The sequence below is a fragment of the Dasypus novemcinctus genome, chromosome 6, assembly GCF_030445035.2.
Source record: "Dasypus novemcinctus isolate mDasNov1 chromosome 6, mDasNov1.1.hap2, whole genome shotgun sequence".
NCBI classification, from domain to species: domain Eukaryota; kingdom Metazoa; phylum Chordata; class Mammalia; order Cingulata; family Dasypodidae; genus Dasypus; species Dasypus novemcinctus.
Genome location: NC_080678.1, coordinates 71,986,138 through 72,008,868, shown reverse-complemented (window position 1 = coordinate 72,008,868; position 22,731 = coordinate 71,986,138). Strand labels below are relative to the sequence as shown.

General features: G+C 35.1%; 1 protein-coding gene and 2 pseudogenes across 23 annotated transcripts in view; 2 read left to right on the top strand and 1 right to left on the bottom strand.

Annotated features, from left to right (window-relative positions):
- Nucleotides 1–22,731, top strand: part of JMJD1C (jumonji domain containing 1C) — a 336,090-nt gene that overhangs the window by 256,081 nt on the left and 57,278 nt on the right. The gene's annotated exons all lie outside the window — the stretch shown is intronic.
- Nucleotides 331–447, bottom strand: LOC111767080 (U6 spliceosomal RNA; annotated as a pseudogene).
- On the top strand, nucleotides 21,061–21,150 carry LOC111767088 (small nucleolar RNA U13; annotated as a pseudogene).

Sequence of the window (22,731 nt, the reverse complement as noted above, 5' to 3'; positions counted from 1 at the left end):
AGTCAGGCAAACTTACATTAATTGTTAATATCTGCCAGGTAAGTGTTGGAAGGTTTGTGAGGCTCTGCTTAGCAAGACTGAGGTTGATTAGTGATGTGTCTACCACAAGGGTTCTTTTTTTTAACTTTTGAATATTTACTAGTATTTAATTTTTATTATACAGATTATGCATTCTGTTAAACCACAAGGATTCTTTTTTTTTTTTTTTTTTTTTTAAAGATTTATTTATTTATTTAATTTCCCCCTCTCCCCCGGTTGTCCGTTCTCGGTGTCTATTTGCTGCGTCTTGTTTCTTTGTCCGCTTCTGTTGTCGTCAGCGGCACGGGAAGAAAAAATATGGAACGCTTCACGAATTTGCGTGTCATCCTTGCGCAGGGGCCTTGCTAATCTTCTCTGTATCGTTCCAATTCCACAAGGGTTCTTGACCTTTTTTTGTTCCATGAACCCCTTTACCAGTCAGGTGAAATGAAAACTACAGTAATTTATTTATTGCATACATTAATAAGTGGAGGAAATGCTAAATTTCAACTAGAGGTCAGAGAAAATAAGGATAATAAGTTAATTTTATTTCAATTCAAGCTCACGGACACCCTAATTAAGGACCCCTGGACTACTACCGGCATGGTAAAGGAGAGGGCTGAACGAGTGCTTTGTTTTTATTGGTTTTGGTAACTTACATTGTATCTCTTTCCATTTTGTCCTGTTCTACAAATAGGTATAAATATATGTATTTGTATTTATGTATTTTTTATAAAGTCAGTGTGAATGATGCCACAACTTAGGTTACTCTGCCTTTCCTCACCAAAACTCCAAGGACTTTAGAGTATCTGACTTAGTGCTAATACTATTAAAATCAGAAATAATTTAATAATTAACCAAATTTAAAATATAGAATTATCAAAACCAGCACACAACAATTGCAAAATAAGTTGCCATATTTTATTGAGACTATTTGAAGCAAGATATTTACATGTAAATAGAGATACTTATCTATTCATGCATACGTATACATAAACATTTTCAAGGAATGTTGACTCTTAATTTGAGAGGCAGAAATTGATAAAACAACATACTTAGACTCAAATCCCAGCTCTACTGCTTACTGTCTGAAATGTTGAACAGGCAAACAACTACTTTATTACTTATTTTTCATCTATAAAATACATAAAACACCTGCCTTATGTTGTTGCCAAAGTCCCATAATATATATGGAAGCACTTTGTACCCAATAAAATTTTGTTATAGAATAAATGTGGTAGTTATTCTATTTTGATACAGTATTAAATTATCTGAAAATCTCAGCCCATGGTATGTGTACTTTCTAGAAGCCCATAAGAAGTAATAGTTTTTAAACCTTGAGCAGACAAAATAGATGTCATTTCCAGCTTTTACCATTTTACTAGTGGATCACATAATTGGTGAATTTCCTACATTCTCTAGTTGCCTTTACATTTTTTCCAGCCAAGGTTCTGTCCTATAGTATATCAGTATATCATTTCAGCCATTCTTACTGGCACCTTAACTCTCTACACCTTTGTATTTGTTACATCTGTCGTTTCCATCTTGAAGCAGTCCCACTGTTGGCTTTCTCCATATTTATTCCCTAAATTAAATCTACACCGTCCATTATGGTTGCCACAAGTCACCTGTGGCTTATTTGAATTTAAATCAAGTAAAATAAAATTAAATTTCAGTTCCTCAATCACAGGAGCCACTTTTCAAGTGTACAAACAGCCATATGTGGGACAGCACTGATGTATATAACATTTCCATCATTGCAGAAAATTCTTTTGAACAGTCCTGCCCCGAATGTTGAACATTGCAGGAGAAAATTAACCTTACATATTTTGGTGATATCAGAATTATGTTGTCTCCAATCTCAGCAGTACCATTTGACGTCCTTCTGTTTTCCCCTGGTGAGCTTGCATTTCCTAGAGCAGTTATTCCAAATTATCATTACTGTCTTCAGCTTCCTCCTCTTCTCTTAGCAGATGACCTTTCTCCAGCCTCACAGAGGAAACTGAGGTTACAAGCAGGAACTCCCCTTACTTCCTGCCCTCACACCTAATTTTGCACCTTTCCTTCCTTTTCTTGTCTCAGAGATGTATCCCTTTTTTCTACAACTATTTCAATTTTATAAATATATATTGGGTACCTGAGAGGTCTCAAGTACTATTCTAGGTACTAAGGGTGTAGCCACTAACCAAAGAAAACAATTTCCTGTCTTCATATAGTGTACCTTATGGTAGGAAGAGACAAATAGTAAACAAAATAACTCTTTATTATATTAGATGCCAGTAAGTACTATGCAGAAAAATCAAACTGGAAAATGATAGGAAGTTTCAAAATAAGGGAGGGTGGTTTGCAGCCTTAAGTAGGGTAGATAGGGAAGGCCTTGTTAAAGTGTCATTTGAGCAAAGATTTGAATGAGGGTAGAGAATAAACCCAGAAGTAAGGATTGGCCTTCCATTTTGCTGTGAACAACAAAATGGAATGGCTCTAAAACTAGTGTGTTCAAAGAATAGCAAGGAGGTTACTATAGGGAGATTAGTAGAAAATGAAGTCAGAAAGGCAATAAAGGAACAGATCAAATGGGGCTTTGGAGGGCATTATAATGACCTTTCTTTTTATTCTGAGTAAATTTGAAGTAGAAACCTTTGGAAGGTTTTGAACAAAAGAGTGATATGAGTACCACCACCTGAAAATTACATGGACAGATAGAATAATGAGTCCCTATGTATGCTAGTCATCCAGCTTTTAACAATTGATGACCATATTGTTTTATCTTACTGCCTCTCTTGTATTATTTTAAAGCAAATCTCATATATATTTCATCTCCATATTGATTTATGCATGTGTGTATATACATATTGACAAAGGTGTATGCATTTCCATAAATAGAAGATAAGGACATTTAAAAAATATAACTATTATACCACTATTCCATGGGGGGAGAGAGAGCGAGGGAAGAATGCCTCAATTTTATGAACTATCTAGTGTTAAAATTGCAAATTTAGGAATTTGTTGAAAATGAGGTCCAAATATTAATACATAGATTGCCTCTTTTTTTTCTTTTTTTCTTTTTTTTGTGGTACGTTTGTTACAGCTGATGAGCACATCGAAACATTGCTATTAACCATGTACTACAGTTTACATTATAGTTTACACTTTGTCCCACACAATTTTTTAAGTTATGACAAAATATACGATGGCCTGTATCCATCACTGTAACATCATTCAGGACAAATCCAATGTCATGAAAATGGCCGCATATTACAACTATTCCCTCTCCCGTCCTTCGGAACCCCTGCTAGCCATTACCTTTTTATCAGTCATAAGAATTATTCTATTCATAGGTTGCCTCTTAGTCCCCTTTTTTCCCCATCTTATTCTTACTGAGGAAACTGAATTATTTGTGCTATAGATTTTTCTCCTATCTAGATTTTGCTGATTGTGTCCTTGTGATTGGTAGTCTGATCTAAAGTCCAGGTCAGATTGAAATTTGCTTTTGTTCTATATCTTTTTGCCAAGACTACTTCCTAGGTAGTATACTTTTCTATCAGGAAGTTTAAAATGTCTTTCTCTCATTGTGTAATGTTAAGCAGGTGCTGATGTCTGATGCCTAGATCATGATGATATCCACATGCTATCATTTCTTAATATGTTGAGGAAAACAAAATACCCTTAATCTACTATTTTGTAACTCAGTGGTACAATTCATATAGGTAAAAGTAAGGTAAATTCTTGATCCCTTTCTTTCCATTTTAAAATATTCAGTTCACTAGTATTTTCCAGTGGTCACCACTTAGTGTTTTGTTTAGTGTTGTTTAGTGCCATTGTTAGCTCTTTGATTAAAATATTTGATGTGTTTCACTCCAGTGCAGTCCCTAAGGTTTATTGATGCTCAAATCTTTGGCTAGTAGGATTCTCTCTAACTTAGTTCCTGAATCCATGTAGTGTTTGCTAATTAGTATGACAAGATGTTCCTGATTCATCTTGTACATTTTCTGCCCCAGATCTGAAATCATCCATTTTTCTAGATAGTAGGAAATGATATTTGGAGATCAAACTCTGGGGCTACAGACGATAGTTGTTTCTGGGTCAGTCATTATTTCTAAACCTTCTCAGTGAACAGAGCTAAGCCATTTTTTATATTTTAAAATACATTAAAAGTTCATACTGATACTTCTAATTCAAATGCAGGGCCACCAGGTTTTTACTTACTCTCTTCTGCCTTCTCTTTCTGCTTTCTCCCACTGCGGAATCCGTTTTTAGCAACATAATTGCTCATTTACTTTATCCTGCATTACATGACCACCAGTCATCTTAGAATAGCACTGACATTATTACCAAGAGTATAAATGCTGAAAATAGTGTAAATTTTTTTTTACATTTCTTTTTATCCTTAGAATATATCCTGTTAGGGATATATTCAATTTTCTCTGTTACAAAGTCTTTTGGGGGAAGCGGATGTGGCTCAAGCAATTGGGCTCCTGTCTACCATATAGAAGGTCTAGGGTTCGATGCCCAGAGCCTCCTGGTGAAGGCAAGCTTGCCAGTGTGGTTAGCTGGCCTATGCACAGAGTACTGCCCAGTGCAGGAGTGCTGGCCCACGCAGAGAGCTGGCACAGCAAGATGACCCAACAAAAAGATACACAAAGGAGAGAGATAATAAGAGACGCAGTAGATCAGGGAGCTGAGGTGGCACAAGAGAATGATTGCCTCTCTCACACACTGAAGGTCCCAGTATTGATTCCGGGAGGCGCCTAATGAGAATACAGGCAGACACAGAAGAACACACACTGAATGGACACAGAAAGCAGACAGTGGGGCGAGGGTGGGGGATAAGTAAATAAATCTTATTTAAAATTTTTTTTAAAAAAGTCTTTTGGAATGGTTCTCTGTGACTTGGGTTTGAAGAGACTAATCCCTCTCCTTGTGCTCTAGATCTACCTCTTTACAATTAACTTGCTGCTATTCATCAAATCTTAAACCTCTATTCCTCTTTATTGTTTTTTCCCCCTCCATTATATAAATAAGACTCAAGTATCAGCTTTCTAATAAAGAAATAAGGTCCCCCATCACACCAATTCTAGTTTTTGCCTTATCCTACTCCTTTGTCTCATAACAAGACCTTATGAACACGATCTGTCCTTCAGTTATCCATACTTATCTCCTGATAACATCACAAATTATTGCAGCCTGGCTTTTGGTTTTCCTTTCATAAAACTGATGTTGCTCTGGTTAATAATAATTTCTTAATTGCCAAACATTATTTGAATCTCCATACCTATCCTATTGAACCTTTTCATTTGACACTGTTGATCACTGTCCTTTTGGAAACTCTCCAGTTTCTATGACACCTCACTGAGGTTTGTCTTCTAACTTTTTATCAGTCCTCTTTGCTGGCTGTCTTTTTTTTCTGTGTAGTTTCAGGGTGGCCTTCCACAGTGTTCCTTTTTGGTTCTCTTCTCATTTTACCACTCACCTATGCAGTATAATATATTTCCAGTGCTTTCAGTATCATTTAAAACGGTGGCTTCCTGGGTGGTATATGGGAAATCTATTTTATGCTCATTTTTCCATAAACATAAAATTTCTTTTAAAACAAAAACAGAACACCTGTCTTCTGAATCCACAACTCTAGTCCAGACTGCACTACAGTACCATTTACTTAGCGTCTTCTATGTGCCAGGCTCTGTTCAGACAAAAATTCCTACCCCTATGAAGCTTAAATTCTAAGGAATAAGATATGTAATAAATAGAAGTATATTGTATGATACATGGTTTAGTAAATTAGAACAAAAGGAAAAAATAAAGCAAGATATAAGAAATTAAGAAAGGGGATAGGTTAATATTAAATAGGGTGGTCAGGGTAGATGTCAATGAGAAGGTGAGACCTTATATTCTATTGCCTTCTGTACTTAGACATGTCAAATTCAACCCTCAAACCTGTTCCCTACTAATTGTTCTGTATCCTGACAAATACCAAAAACCACCATTTTGTCATTCAAATCAACATCTGGAAACGCTTCCTCTCTTGGGTTCCATCTCTTCCATCTGGGGTCCTCTTTCCTTTATTTATTGGCCAGCAATTACTGATTTTGCCTGTTGAACAGTGCTTAAATCCATCCCATCCTCCCCATCCCATCCACCCCATCTCTGTTGTAAAGCTTTGTTCTTTACCTACTCCCCTGTCTTCCTTTAATCCATACCAGTGCACTTAACAGTTTTTCACATATGACATACATATCATTTCATCCATCTGTACTTGCACATGCATTGCCTTTTACTTGGAAAGTCCTTTTCTTATTCCTCTGGAGCTTGGCAGTGATCTTATACTTTTGAAGTCCCAACTAAAAGAATCTAGGTGCTTAAATCCAAACTTGAATATCTCTGATGTCTTCCCTGATAGCAATCAATTTTTTTTCCTCTGTTTTTGTCTCACTTATTTATCCTATGTAAAACTCTTTAGTCTGTATTGCATTGATTCATCTCTGCTGTACTGGGCTAAGATCTTGGAGGTTAGTAATTTTTGTTTTTTCTGCATTGCCAGTCCCTTGGCACAATCATTGGAACATGGAGTTCATAATTAAATATATTTTACTTATAAGAGAACCTTTTAGTCCCACTCTTAGACTATTTCATAATAAAATGTCAACAAGCTCTTTAGGTTTCCTCTGCTATTGCATATGAGAAGCCAGAAGAAGCATTTTAAAGGTAGCAGTGATAGATTGGCAGCTTGAAGCATACAAGGTTACAAAAGAAACTAAATAAACAATTAAAACTCAAATTTTGTCTGTCATCAATGATTTGGGATTGAGGCAAAACACTTCATAGCAGTCAATAATGTAGTGATCATACTCATGCCAACCATGGGTATTGATTTAAAAACCTTAAACTGTTTTTAGAATGTTATTTAATGAAGAAGCTCTAGAAATATTTCCATCCAGAATTAATAGAATTTTGGTGAATTTTATTTCTGTAAACTATCTTTAGAAACTCCTTTTTTGTAGATAGAAATGTGGAACATTTGGCATGCTTCATTCAGTTTATGTTCTCTTCCCTTTTTTCTGATTAGATTTTCCAGATAATTTAAATGTATCCTTTTAGAACAGCAGAAATAAAATAACCGGAGGCAGATTTTTCTCAAGCAATGGGGCTCCCGTCTACCATATGGGAGGTCCAGGGTTCAATACCCAGGGCCTCCTGATGAAGTCAAGCTGGCCTGCATAGGGAGTGCTGGCCCATGTGGATAGCTGACACAGCAAGATGACACAACAAAAGGAGGAGGAGAGACAGTGAGGGGCACAGCAGCAGGCCAGGGAGCTAAGGTGATTTGAGAGAGTGATCATCTCTCTCCCACTCCTGAAGGTCCCAGGATCGGTTCCCAGAGCCACCCCGTGAGAATAGAAGCAGGCACAGAACAACACACAGCGAATGGACACAGAGTAGACAATGGAGTGAGGGGGGAGAAACAAATTAATCTTTTTAAAAATAATAAAATAATTGGAAATCACTGTCAAGTACATTATGTATACTATCTTCATTAACAGTGCTAAGTGATTGAGGTATTCTTATATTATACTTTGAAGTTGTAATTTTTGCTCTCCTCCCCTTTTTAAAGAGTTTTTTCTTGTATTTGCATTTGCTCTACATAGACCCAATGAAGGGAATAGATGACTTGAATTAGAGGCCATAGTTATAAAAGAATAAGTGACTTGGCAGATCCAGGTCTGTCAAATTACAGGACTTGCTAATTATTCTCCGTTACACTACATTATATTAGTTCTTTCTGAGAAACAAGAAGTATGATGCTTCAGTTTGCTAAAGGTTGCCAATGCAGAAATACTAGAAATGGGTTGGCTTTTATAATGCAAGGCTGGGAAAATGTCCAGATCAAGGTATCATCAGAGATGCTTTCTCATCAAAGGTCGGCTGTTCCTCTAATCCTGGACTCCTGCAAAGTGACAAGGGAAAATGGTACCTGGTCTGTGCCTTCCACAGGCTCACTTTTCCCCTGAGCTTAGCTATAGGCAATCAGGCATGTCTCATCTCTCTCTGGGCCTTATTTCTTCAGCTTCAGGCTGCTCCACGATTCTAGCCTCTGGCCTCTCAGCCTCTTTCAGGGTTTCTCTGTCTTTTTGTGGCTGTAGGCTATCTTTGAGTCCTCTCTCACATGGCAGGGTAAAATGGCAGCTCTCTTTCTCTGTTTCTGCATTTTTCTCCCCTTCTTTTATAAGAGGGCTGCTACCTACCCTGGGTCATGTCTCATTGTAATACTCCAATCAGAGGCCTCCAAATAAAATCAATCCATCCAATCAAAAGTGATCTAATCCAAAGGTCCTGAAACAGAATCCAACCCAAAAGGTTTCACATACAGTAGGTTTACATGCACAGGAATGGGTTTTAGTCTAAGCACATAATTTGCTGGAGTCCACAACAGACTCAAACCAGCACATATGGCATAATAATTCTTGAAGTGTTTAATTTCCACATCAGTATATTGGAAATACTGAAAATCAGCCCCAAAAGTTTGTGATGTGGTACTAACTTTGAAGCTCTGGTCTTTGCTTTATATATTTATAAAATAACTTTTTAAATGTTTACTGTTTTAGAACAGTCATTGACACAATTATATGGGTACTCTAGCTCAGTATTAGCTTATACCTAGTAATTATTTTTGGTAGAATACTTTCTAAAAAATATTGTACATGCATATTATTTTCTTTCTTTCAGTGAACTTTATTTTCTCCTGGAGGAAAAAATAACGTAGATTTCTGAAAAAAATAGTTGCTACTTTGGAAAACATTAAATGCTTCCCAGACCTTCCTGAGTTTGTTCACTTGTAAGTTTGAGGAAGCTGCAGTTAGTAAATTGTGGTAGGCAGATGCTGTAAGCGGGTGACTCAATAGGTTGGACACATGATGGCTCAACTGTGTTAAATTGCTTGATAAGTAACTTGAAAGGAAAATTGCCTTCCAGACTTTTGAACTGCCATAAAAAGTTCCGAACTATTATTAAGGGCATCAAAAAGAATTAACGTGTGGCTTTAAAAGGAAGCACATTTTCCCTCAAGCGGTATTAAAAATTCTACTTAATTGTTGTTCTGAGAGAATTACACCAATGACACTTAGCAAGTTGTAGTTAAAATGCAGAAATACAACAAGCCTGAATGAAATTTATTCAAGAGAATATTTATTGAAACACTGGTTTTAACTGGGAGATGAGCTGAGGTTGAGAGATTGATATTGAGATTAGTAGTTTGATAGATTGAAATGTGAGTTATTTTTAAATATGATAAAAATAGACTAACTGCTTTATCTAGCAAGATTTTTAGTCATTTTGTTGTGATTTAATGTAATAGGAAAGAAGTGATTATTAATACAATATTTGCCATTCCAGAGTCCTTGAGAGTTTTGATAAATTATAGGGTCTGTTTAAGATAACCATTTTCAATTCCTATGAATTTCAATTTTATAAACTTCATATTCCATCTTTTAAAATGACAATAAAATAATTTGGTAAATTGTTCAAAACCCAGCAGAGAGCATGCAGAATTTTGATTCAGCAAGTGTGAGCACTGGAAAAAAGCCTTGTGGGAAAGACCCGATAATAGAGTTTTGCTGATCTATCCTCTAACTATGTGATTTGGGGGAAATCTTTAGTCTTTAAGCATGTTTCTCCACATTCTCAGTGGAAGAATAATATCAAACCAGAGGGTTTAAAAATTAAATGAGGTTAATATTTGTTAAAATGCTTCTGTTCTATTGATTTAAGAGTCTTTATTGTTTGCACTAAATAATGTTTACTCTTAAGTGGATATTTTTAAAAGCTAGTAATAGAACAATGTAGAATACATTTAAGTTAAAGACTGCTCCTTTAGTATGAATGAAGGGTGGTAGTGCCAGCAATCCAATTTTTTTTTTTTTTAATTTTTGGCTTTATAGTAGATAGTAGATATGACTTACATAATACTAACTTCATATAAGATAAATTTAAGTTGTGAAGCCTAAGTAATAAAGGTGCTTTTCTGAGGAATGATGATAATAACAAATGAGCCTTGCAAGAGTTAATGTACTGGTCCAGGACACTTTAATCATCTAGCACAATATCTGAAATGCCATGTCAAATTTTTAAAATAAATAGAAAATATGATTTCTTTTGCATGGTGCTTCCTAAATCACCTTTATTAAAAAGTCAGTTATTTGCATATGTATCCATATATGTGTGTTTTCCTATTAGTTTTTATTTCCCTTAGACAGTTCACCATTAAATAGGTAATAAAATGTTTCTTCATAACCATAGTATATCAATCATGGAAAAAGAAATGTTTCCTCTATCTAGTCCAGTAACATTTTAATTTTATGGCTTGATATTTGTCCAAAAATATCACATATTACAATTTTTATTTTAATAAATGTCAAAAGTTTATACAAACTTAATTTTAAGAATACCCAGTATAATCGATATAGTGTTGTATTATTAGAACTGCATTAAAAAGCTCATTTGATTTGTAGACATTTAACTCTTATTTAAGTAACAAAGTTTTAAGGGTTTTTGTTGTTTGGTTTTTTTTTTTAGTAATTTTTATAAAATTATCAAGGAGTTTGTGCCATAATGAGGATGTTAAAGGATATGTAAAGAGAGTGTTTTCAAGTGTATCAATATCATTAAAATTCCTAAATTAAACTTAAGTTTCTATAGAATATATTTATTGTATTTCACGATCAGATTGTATTATATTTATTGACACTTTTAAAAATTGTTTTAGAAGTTTCTACAGATGATACTTTATAATCAAAAGGAAATTAGTATTATGAACAAATTTAAATGTCATTTCCATTTTTAAAATAACATAGTTGTCCTTTTCCATTATAAAAGCAATATATTCTCATTGCATTTTTTTTTAAAGGAGGGACTGGGAATTGAACCCAGGACCTCATACATGGGTAGCAGTTGCTCAACCACTGAGCTATATCTGCTCCACAATGAGAGTTGGTTTTTTCATTTGTTTGTTTGTTTTAGGAGGTACCTGGGACCTCGTATTTGGGAATCAGGTGTTCAACTACTTGAATTACATCTACCTCCCTAAATACGTTTTGGTAATAACGAAACAAATCACTCTGTTCTTACTATACTGCCATCCTTTATCCCGTTATATATCATTAGCTTCTTTCCATGGCCATAAACATATATATATATGCATAATTGTTTTTACTGGCTGTATTGTATTCTGTCTGGGTATTGTTGTTGTTTTTTTTTCTATTATAAAATATATATAAAGACCCTCATTGTACATGCAATGCATTGTTAATGATTCTATAAAAATATTAGGAGCTTTTAAAACATGTTTCTGGGGAGCAGGTATAGCTCAAGCAGTTGAGTGTTTGCTTCCCATGTATGAGGACCTCCTAAAACAAACTAAAAAACCAACTGTCACTGGGGAGCAGATGTAGCTCAGTGGTTGAGTGCCTCTTCCCAAGTATGAGGTCCTGCGTTCAATCCCCACTACCTCCTAAAATATGTATTTTTAATAAATAAAGTTAGGTAATTTTATTTTACCTTAAACAAGAAAAGGTGAAATCTTTCTTGATACAAGAATATGTAAGAAAGAATTGAGATTTCTGAATTTTGGAGTCCAATGCAATTTGGAAGAAGATTGGGGAGATCTGATCAATAAGATCTTCTAAGGCTGCATGTGGTCATATTAAACTAAGAGGAAGAAAGTGGAATGGATGATATTGTATATAGTACAGTGTTCATTTCTAAGCAGTCATCTAGTGTAACAAAAAGTATATGAACCAACATTACTTCTGTTATATTGACATCATTCACCTGTTTTCCATGTGCTTGTAAGCTAATTTGTTACTAATTGCCTTTTTGGAAAAATTATTTACCTCACCTACCAATAGAGTTTGGGTATTTCTTAATTTTGTGCCTTGCCAACCCAGGTTTCATAATTTTTTTTTTTCATCTTTCACAATCAGATTAACCAAAAAGGTGGCATTCATTTAAATTTTGTGGTTCTTGTATAATGATAAAATGGACTTTTCTCCCTAGTTTTGTTTGTTTGCTTGCTTGAAGTACTGGGGCCCAGAGATTGAACCCGGGACCTCATATGTGGGAAGCCAGCACTCAACCACTGAGCCACATTGGCTTCTCTAAGTTGGTTTTGTTTGTTTGGTTGGTTTTTTTTTTCTGCATTTCTTAAAATTCATTTTTTATGTTTGTTTTGCTTGTTGTTTGTTTTTGTTTTGTCCAGAGGCACTGGGAACCAAACCCAAGACCTCCCCCCTCCCTTCCATGTGGGAGGCAGGTGCTCAAATGCTTGGGCCACATCTGCTCCCCCCTGGATTTTTAGCCCTTATTTCATATGGCTGCTACTCTTTATAATATGTAAGAGCTTTTTACATATAAAAGATAATACTTATTATAGTGTAATAATAATTACAGTATTTTCCCAGTTGAATGCAATCTAATTTTTTTTAAGAAAGCATTTTTGAATGATATCTCGTATAATAACCTAATACAATTAGTTAATTTTTTGACTTATTGATTACTTAGTTAATGAATTCTAAAAGAGAAACATAAATAACCAGCACAGGTTGCTTAGTGAAGTCAGTAGATAAGACAGAAAACTATATTGTTAGATGTGCTTTGATAGAAATACTGTACGTAATAATACTATGGAAGAACACAACAGATAGAGCAATTAACTGCCCCAAATTAGTCTTTGGGAAAAGTTTACGTAAATTGTCTTTTGGGCCTCCTTTTTCTTTTGGGTAATTTTCCCTAATTTTAACATACGCTCTTTTTTATAAAAAGGATACAGAAAAATCAAAAGGAGCAGCGTATAATATTCACCAAGAGACAATGACCATTACAATTTTGACATTTCCTTCCAGGCTTTTTGTGAGAGAAATTGTTTTCTCTGTATAGTTTAGGTCATTTAGATCTGGCATCAGCAAAGGGGATTGTTTTCACTGGCTGTATTGTATTCTGTCTGGGTGTTGTTGTTGTTGTTGTTTTTCTATTATAAAATACATATAAAGACCCTCATTGTACATGCAGTGCATTGTTAATGATTCTATAAAAATATTAGGAGCCTTTAAAACATACAGCCCATACACCAAATGTGGTCTTCCACCTGTTTTTTTGTTTGTTTTTTTCTTTATTGCTTATATGCTAAGAGTAGTACATTTTTAAACTATTAAAATATATATATATATATTTCATGGCATGTTAAATTATATGAAATGCAAAGTTTAATCTCAATGAATAAAGTTTTATTGGAACACAGCCAAGCTTATTTGTTTATATATTATCTGTGACTGCTTTCATGCTAAAATGGCAGAATTGAGTAGTTGTGACAACAAGAATGTGGTTAGCAAAGCCCTGAAATATTGACTCTGTCTCCTAATGGCAAATGTTTGTGTTTCATTTTTTTCTTTTGCTATTATAATAATGCTGTGGTAAGTATCTGTAAATCTTTGTATTTTGCCTTTCATTAGAAAAAAATTTTAGCCACATGTTGAGCAGATCTGGCTCAAGCCATTACGTGTCTGCTTCCCACATGGGAGGTCCCAGGTTTGTTTCCCAGAACTTCCTAAAAACTAAAAAAAAGAAAACATCAGGCAACCAAACAGGAAAACCAACTCAGGGAAGCCAATGTGGCTCAGTGGTTGAGTGCCAGCTTCCCACATAAAACGTCCTTCTTGTCTCTAGTACCTAAAAAAAAAGGGAAAAAAATTCATCAAAATGCATGAACATTTCAAACTCATTTAAAATCATAATCAAGTTAGACTTCTGCTGATGGTTGGCAAAGCCATTAAAGAGAGAATAGTGATATTCAAAGGTAAGAGGAGGATAGAAAGGAGGTAGTATATTGTAATGGTTAAAAGGGTGAAATTCAAGTCAGACTTACTTGTTCATATCCTGACACCACTGTTTATAATCTTTTTAATTAACCCCAGGCCAGTCTGTCTGTGTCTCAGTTTTCTCACCTGTAAAATGGTTGTTAAAATACCTGCATCATAAAGTTATTTTTTTAAAATAGATTTATTTCCCCCGCATTCTTTTTGCACTCACTCTCTGCTCTCTGTTATAAAGTTATTTTGAGAATTAAATACTGTAATGAATGTAAAATGTTTAGCATACACAGTTAGTTACATAAAAAAGTCTCATGAATTAACTGTCCAGATTGAGGCTCTTCTTACTTTGAGAGTAATTTTAGGAAAGTAATCATTCTTGAAAACACTGTGTTAATCATCGACCTTGGAAACATAATGAAGGAAAGAGATATTTTTGCAATTGTAGTTTGATCTTTTGAGTCAAGAAATAATGTGTTTTGAAGATGAATCCCCTTGCCTCAGTAGATTAGCTTTGGGGAAATATTTTAATTCCAGGATATAAATGTTGATGACTAATGACAGAAAATATATATTATATATATATAAAATATATAATATATATTAAAACACCCTTATTAATTTTTTAAAAGATTTATTTATCTACACCACCACCACTACTACCACCCCCACTCCAACACCACCCGTTATCTGCTCTCTTGTGTCCATTCCCTGTGCGTTCTTCTGTGTCTCTTTGTCTTTTCTTTAGGTGCCACTGGGAACTGATCTTGGGACCTTCCAGAATGGGAGAGAGGTGCTCAATCTCTTGTGTCACGTCAGCTCGGTGGTGTACTGCATCTCTTATTGTCTGTGTCCTCTTTTTTGTTGTTTTTGCATCATCTTTCTGTGTCAGCTTTGTGGTGCTACTTTATTTGGTTTAATTTTAAGATTACAAGTAGTGTTTTTGTCATTGTGAAACTGACTATACTCTTAGAGAAAACATGTTTAATAAAAAATAGAAATTATTAATATGCTGAGACAAGGCTTTGAAAACAATGGTACTCATTAGAAAGTAGTTTATACAGATTACTTGGACATTTTTAACTATAAAGGATTAATACTTTAGCAACTTTTTCTGAGTTAATTGCTTCAAATAAAGTTATTTTTATATTGATGATTTTTGGCAAAAGTCTTCAGGTTAGAGTCCCTTTTCCAAGTCAGAATGTCAAAATTATCTAATAAACTGTATTTAGTGCGAGTAAACAGCATTGTAATTTGAACTTTTTTTACCTTAAATTAATAATTACAGTAACCTTAGAGTTACTCAGAATTGTGGATTGCCAAATATTTGAACTGAAATAAAACAAGAAATGGAAATTTAGCAATATTGTATCAGTATATCTAAGGAAACTGAACTTTGAAGTTTATTCATGGTGAATGTATACCTGCAAAATAATGAAAATAATATGGGAATGTTTTTTCAACCATATTTCAATTTGTACAAATCTAGAAATTCAGGAGTCCAGAAAAATAACATATAACTGTAATTAAAAATGAAATAAAAAGTCTTTAGTCTTTAAAATTTTAAACCATTCTTTACTTTCATAATCTTTTCCGGTATATACTTCTTTTAAATTAAACTTAAGAAAAAAACATTTCCTATTTTAGTTTTTAATGAAATAATTACTAGCAAACAGTACCAAACAAGTTTCAAGGAAAAGATTATAAAAACATGTATATATAATGACCAGGTGTTTACAGTGGCAATAGACTTCAGGATAGATTTTTGAGGATTATGGTACTTTTTTGTTCATCTTAGTAATATTCAAAGATCAAACTAAAGATTTGGCTATACTAATTCTCTGAAATTAATTATTAATTAACCAGTATCATTTTCCCGGTTTTGTTTCTTTTAATCAGTAAAGGTAAATTATATTATCATTGCAAAGGATCAAATGTAGTTGGTTTTTATTTTAACAATCCTGTGCTTCATAAAATTGCTTGTCTCAAACTAGGAGCAGTGATATTTGGTATATAAAACAATTTGGAAATATGACTGGGTTGTTTAAGCAAAACCACTTTGACAAGGGAGGAGCATAGTCCACATTTTTAATAATGTATTGACAAGATGATTTTTAAGACAATGAAAACTTCAGAAGAAGCAAAATGAAAGTAAATCCTTAAGATGAGTAAAGGAAAAAAGTAGTCAAAGTTTTATCTCCTTATTTTATATGCTTGCGTTCCAGAGCATAGGCTCTGGAATAACCTCTACCTTCACTGTTCCTTCAGACAGCTAGTGTGGTGTTGCCTTTGTGTTGGCCAGAACATTTAAGGCTTTGCAGGCCATTTGCAACTGATCCTTCAAGTTTGCTTGATTTTAAAAAACAGAGTTGTCATTGAACTGGCTGATTGCCTTTTTTATTTAAAAAATGAAAGTAATCACAGAAATTAGGGTCAGGTTTGAGCTGCACTTTCTAGCTTAATTTCTTCTGTGTTGTTGACATTAAAATATTGATAGTTGATTTATATACAAAGAATCAAGTAGTTCCTAAATAATATTAAGCTTCTGCCTAAAACTTAAAGTTTTAATAATGATAAATCTGGAAAATTTCAGGTTTCATTATGTAATGTGTTGGAAAGAATCAAGTCACCACAATTGAAAAAACGGATTCATAGTTATGTTAGAAACTTAAAAAATAACATAGCATTAATTGTACGTGGTGGAAAGCAATAGGTAAAAATATTATTAAAGCATAGCTCATTTCTCCCAGTAGCACTTTGGAGACAATATTCTGGCCACATGTGGTGGAGACATTTTTCTTCCTCATCCATTATCACTTTCTCCTTCAGAGTATCATACAATCAGTCCTTGGAGGAAGTAAAGTAGACAATTATTTGAAAGGATGTATTTAAGAATAACAAAAGAGTCACATGTTGATGCTTATTGTTTTCCCCTTGTACAGCTGAGTTACATTTTGTCCAATAAAAAATATACCTAAATAGCATTCAGATTTTCTGAACACACTCCTGTTTCTACTTTTTTATTTATTTCTCTCCCCTTCCCCAACCCCACCCCCAGTTATCTGCTCTCTGTGTCCATTTGCTGTGTGTTCTTCTATGTCCGCTTGTGTCAGCAGCACCTGGAATCTGGGTTTCTTTTTGTTGTGTCATCTTGTTGTGTCAGCTCTGTGTGTGTGTGGCGCCATTCCTGGGCAGGCTGCACTTTTTCCACGCTGGGCAGCTCTCCTTATGGGGTGCACTCCTTGCATATGGGGCTCCCCTACACAGGGGACACCCCTGCGTGGCACAGCACTCATTGCGCGCATTAGCAGTGTGTGTGGGCAGCTCTCCACACGAGTCAGGAGGCCTGGGGTTTGAACCGCGGACCTCCCATGTGGTAGACGGACGCCCTAACCACTGGGCCAAGTCCGTTTCCCACACTCCTGTTTCTAGAACTATTTCCATTAATACTTGACTATTATTTACATCATCTTCGTTGAGAAATGAGTTTTTTCTCAAGTGATTTCAGAATATAAATAATTTAAGACAAGTAAACATGTTTCACGTTATGTCCTTGATTGTATGCATGGGAAAGGAATTGCATGGATAATACAAAATGTTAACCCATTTCTTCCTGCTGTTGGTATTTTTATATATAATTATGTCTTTGAAAGTTAGGAACTCCATTGTTTTGATTTAAATCATAGTATTCTAGTCGTCCTGAATTAACTATAATCAATCAGAAATCATATTATATATACACAGAACTTATAATGATTGTAAATATTTATGTTTGGCTATATATATATACATTGGCTATATATATATATATATACAAAGAAGTTAAATATTAGCCTTTGGGTCCTTAATAAATCATGTATATGAATATAGATTAATGTTAACTATAGAATATCTTTTCTTTTCCAATATATGTGCCCATTTTTACCCACTGTGGAGCCCAGAGAGCTGGGTGGCACAATGGTATCATGAGATAATTCTCATTAACCTAAAATCTTATCTTTCAAAGTTGATACTTTTTCCATGCTAATAATAAATAAAGTATTAAATTATATTGGAAGGCTAAACATGACCCAGTAATCCATCAGGGAAACTCATTTACTTGTGAAAGCCTTAAAAAAATGATTTACCCTAAAATATTTTTCTTTAATTACTAATGAAAATTATTTGCTGTTGATTTATTTTATGCAGATATTTATAGAAATAGAGATTTGTGGAATGCCATCTCATTTGAATAACATTTATGAAAGACATTTGTGGAAGTAGAGTTAGTAGTCAGTTTGCCATCAAATTGTATAGCATCAAAATATAGAACTTTATAAATCTTGCTTTGTACCAGTTTTTATTTTGTTCTTGTTTTAAATCAGAAGTAGGCAGAAAGATGGCTAAAGGACCAATGCTTGCTTGCCTCTTGTTTTTGTAAGAACCATGAGCCTTTTACATATTTCTTTTTTAAAGATTTGTTTTATTTACTTATATTTCTTTATCCCTCCCTCCTCCAGATGATTTTCTCATCTGTTCATTGTTTGCTCTTCTCCAGGAGGCACCAGGAACCAAACCTGGGACCTCCCACATGAGAGGCAAGTTCCCAAAAGTCTAACCCACATCCACTCCCTGTGGGCTGCTGGCATCTGCTGGTTTGTGGCGTCTGCTTGTTGTGGTGGGGGGGCAGAGTGCCTAGCTCATTGTGCAGGGTGGCGACGTCTGCTTGTCTTCTTTTAGGAGGCACTGGGACCCGGACCTGGGACCTCCCATGTGGTAAGCGGGCACCCAAGGGGTTGAGCCACATCCACTTCCTTACATTTTTTAATGATTGGAAAAATAGGAACTTTATCTGGAATTCAGATTTCACATAATGCCGGTGAACTTTTATTGGAACATAGCCATGCTCCTTAATATATATATTGTTCTATGTATTGTTACAGCTGCTTTTTTATGCTTACAACAGTAGAACTGAATAGTTGCAACAGAGATCTTATGGCCCTTAAAACCTAAAATATTTATTCTCTGGCCCTTTACAGGAAAAATTTGATAATCTGATTTATATCTCTAAAATAAATAATAGGCCTTCAGTGATAGCTGCTTTTCATTAAACTGCATTTGGTATAGACATCTCTGATTTTGGGGAGTTCTGTAGGAGCTCCAAATTTTGTAGCTTTCCTGTCCCAGCAGATTTTTATTAACAAAGTAGATTTTTAAATAATTTATACAAAAATTTGTAGTTTTGCTGAGACTAGAATTTAAATTATGACTATGACAAAACATGTTTAATCACCTAACCTGAAATTCAGGGTATAAATAGTTTCTTATATGGCTTACGTTTATAAAATGCAATCAAGTATGTTTTGCTTGTTTGTTTTTTAAAGTGTTTTATTTATTTGTTTCTCCTTACCACCTTGTTGTTTGCATTTGCTGTGTCTGCTCTTCTCATAGTATGCTGGTCTTCTTTTCAGGAGGCACCAGGAACCAAACCTGGGACCTCTGATGTGGGACAGAGGTGCCTAATTGCCTGGGCCACCTCCGCTCCCTGCTTTGTTGTGTATCTCATTATACTCTCCTTGTATTTTTTGTTGCATCATCTTGCTGCATCAGCTTACCGGCCTATCTGTTGGGTCATGTCAGCTCACTGTCTTGCTCATCTTCTTTAGGATGCACCAGGATGTCTCATGTGGTAGGCAGGAGCTCAATTGCTTGAGCCACATCTGCTTCACCTAAGTATGTTTTTCTGAGGAAACTTTATGTAAGATAATGGAATTTGAGTATCAGCACAAAGTTCAAGGATCTCTTGTATTGCAGGGTAGGGGAGAATCATTCCTTTACAAAGCTACATATCATTCTCAGTTTGAAACTGGGCTTTAGGTTTTTCTCTATCAGAAATTGTCCAAAGGGAAATTAACTGTCCAGTTTTGTGAGATTTCATGTATAGTAAAAAACATGAAATACATGAACGTGCTATCCTACACCTCAGTTGGGACTTTGGAGCATATCTCTTAAAAATTATTAAGCCAGGAAACAAATGGCAGCTCAAATGATAAGGCCTCGCCTACAATTCACCTCCTGGTGAAAAAGAAGAAGCATCCCTGTGCAGTGAGTGAGTCAGTGCCCATGATGTGAGCTGAGTGTCTGCGCAGTGAGCCAAATGCCCCTGTGGGTGCCTGCACAGCAAGCCAAAGTGCCAGCATGGTCAGCTGAGTGCCCGTGTGGTGAACCAAGTGCCCACGCAGTAAGCCAGTGCCCACACAAGTGAGTCACACAGCAAGATGATGACAATAAAAGAAAGACAAAGGGGAGAGTCTAGGTGAAGTGCAGCAGAGACCAGGAAATTAGATGGCGCAATTGACAGGGAAACGCTCTCCACATCAGAGGTTCACAGGACTGAATCCTGGGAAAGCCTAGAGAAAGACAAGAAGAGAAGCCAAAAAAAGAGAAATAGATACAGAAGATCACAAAGCAAATAGACACAAACAGCATAAAGAGCAGGGTGGGGGAGAGGGGGGAAGGAGAAGAAAAAGAAAATAATAAAATCTTAAAAAATTATTAAGCCAATCAAATCAGGTCAGTCACTGAAAAAGAACCTAACCATTGGTATATTATTACCTAAAAAATGCCTCTGCTGGCCCTCTTTGTTCAGTAGTTAAATTAAGAATATATGGGGAAACGGACTTTGGCCCAGTGGTTAGGGCGTCCGTCTACCACATGGGAGGTCCGCGGTTCAAACCCCGGGCCTCCTTGACCCGTGTGGAGCTGGCCATGCGCAGCGCTGATGCGCGCAAGGAGTGCCGTGCCACGCAAGGGTGTCCCCCGCGTGGGGGAGCCCCACGCGCAAGGAGTGCGCCCGTGAGGAAAGCCGCCCCGCGTGAAAAAGAAAGAGCAGCCTGCCTAGGAATGGCGCCGTCCACATTTCCCGTGCCGCTGACGACAACAGAAGCGGACAAAGAAACAAGACGCAGCAAATAGACACCAAGAACAGACAACCAGGGGAGGGGGGGGAATTAAATAAATAAATAAATCTTTAAAAAAAAAAAAAAAGAATATATGTTACATGCAGAAAATATCTGTTGAACTAGTAAGGAGAACTATTTATTATGGTTTGTATCTAATTTATAAGACAAATCAATACCTTATTATCTTAGAAAATGTGTTACATATTTTGAACATTGTCATAGTATTGCTATTTAGAAACCCCATTTAGAGCACTTAAAAGTGTTTTTCGTGAGCATGTTGAATGGGTGTTTATGTTTGTGTGAGATGTGCCTCCCTCAAACCTTGTTAAGATCTGATATGAAAAAAGAAAACAAAACAATACTCTTTCAGGCATATCTGAATATTTTAGTATTGTCCTCATTTTATTTCTGTACCTAACTGGTTTTTGTTTTTTCTTTGGAGCTGGGATAAAGTAGGGAATCTTTTGAAAAAATAATTTAGTACAGTAATCTTACTGTCAAAAATACAGATTCCAACCTGATTTTATCTTTCATCTCTTAAGGAATGCTTTTTGAAAAAATTAACCCATATCTTTCCGTACACATAAAATCTGTGATTTGATCTCCCCAAACAGTGATTCAGGGCAGTATTTACGTAGAAATAGAGTATTTGGAAATTTGTAGGTCATAACTAAAGGTACATTGCCAAAGCAATAGCCTCTCTCTCTCATGCTCCCTTACTTAAGATTACTTGTGTTTACCATGCTATGTCTTCCCTCTTTGATGAATGTTAAAATATTTCTACAAATAGAAATTTACATAGCCAGTATTCAAAGCTAACAGTAAGATGGCTTCTACTAGATGTCTTTCAGTTCTTTGCTTTTGACTCACTCTTGTTTCATAGCATGTTACATTTCTCCCATATATAATGTACAGAAACATGTCAAATTTTGAAGGCAATGACAGTAAACAATCTATCGCTCTGGAGTTGCAAACTGTGTTCAAATAACAGTTCTTTCACTTGCTCATTATGATTCTGGACCTCTCTGGACATAATTTGTTAAAAAGGTATAGTAATTCCAGCCTCACAACATAATAATGAAAATTGATAATGTATGGAAAGCAGGCAGCACAGTGTCTGCCTCAGTAAACACAGTCATGCTAACTATATTTATATGCTATTTGCTTTAAGGCTCCCCTATCATGTTCTTTTAGAGCTAATTTCTGTTTTTGCAAAAGGAGGAACAATACACAAGTGAACAGTAAATATAGTCCAAAACCTCATGTAAGGTATTTGTTTTGAACTTTTCCATATATGTTTGTAATAGTGCATATTTTCCTGAACCAATTTTTCCCCTTTTGTCTTTTATAGAAGGTAATAACCATTACTGAAATACTTTTATGATACAGTTCAAAAAGGGGAGCGACATAGGGTACTGTTCCTTCACTATCTGGGTGGCTTGCTTTTGGAAAATTAAAAATATATATTATTTTAGTTACTTTGTGTAGTTTTCTAGTGTAGTTCCTGTCTTAAATATATGAGAAGTAAATCTTTTTTAATCTCTTAATCTCATGAACTCAAGATACAGCTGAGATTCTTTGTTTGCAAATTATATTCTGCAAAGGATAGTGAATATACATAGTTCTTAATTATAGATCCTTAATTTCTCTTCTCTTTAAGTCTTTCTTATAACCTTTTTTCTGATTTTTAAAATATTTTATTTTATTTTATTTTTTGCACTTTCACAAAGTTGTCCAGGTCACTAAATAGCAAAAACTTCATTTGGCCACCTGTCTGCCAGCTCTATTACAATATTTTTGAATTTCTGTAAAATGAGGATAATGATATCAGAGCAGAAATGCTTATAACTTGTAAAGTACTATAAATGTTTTAGTAGTGACAGTAATAGTATAGTAGTAGAAGTACAGCAACAACACCC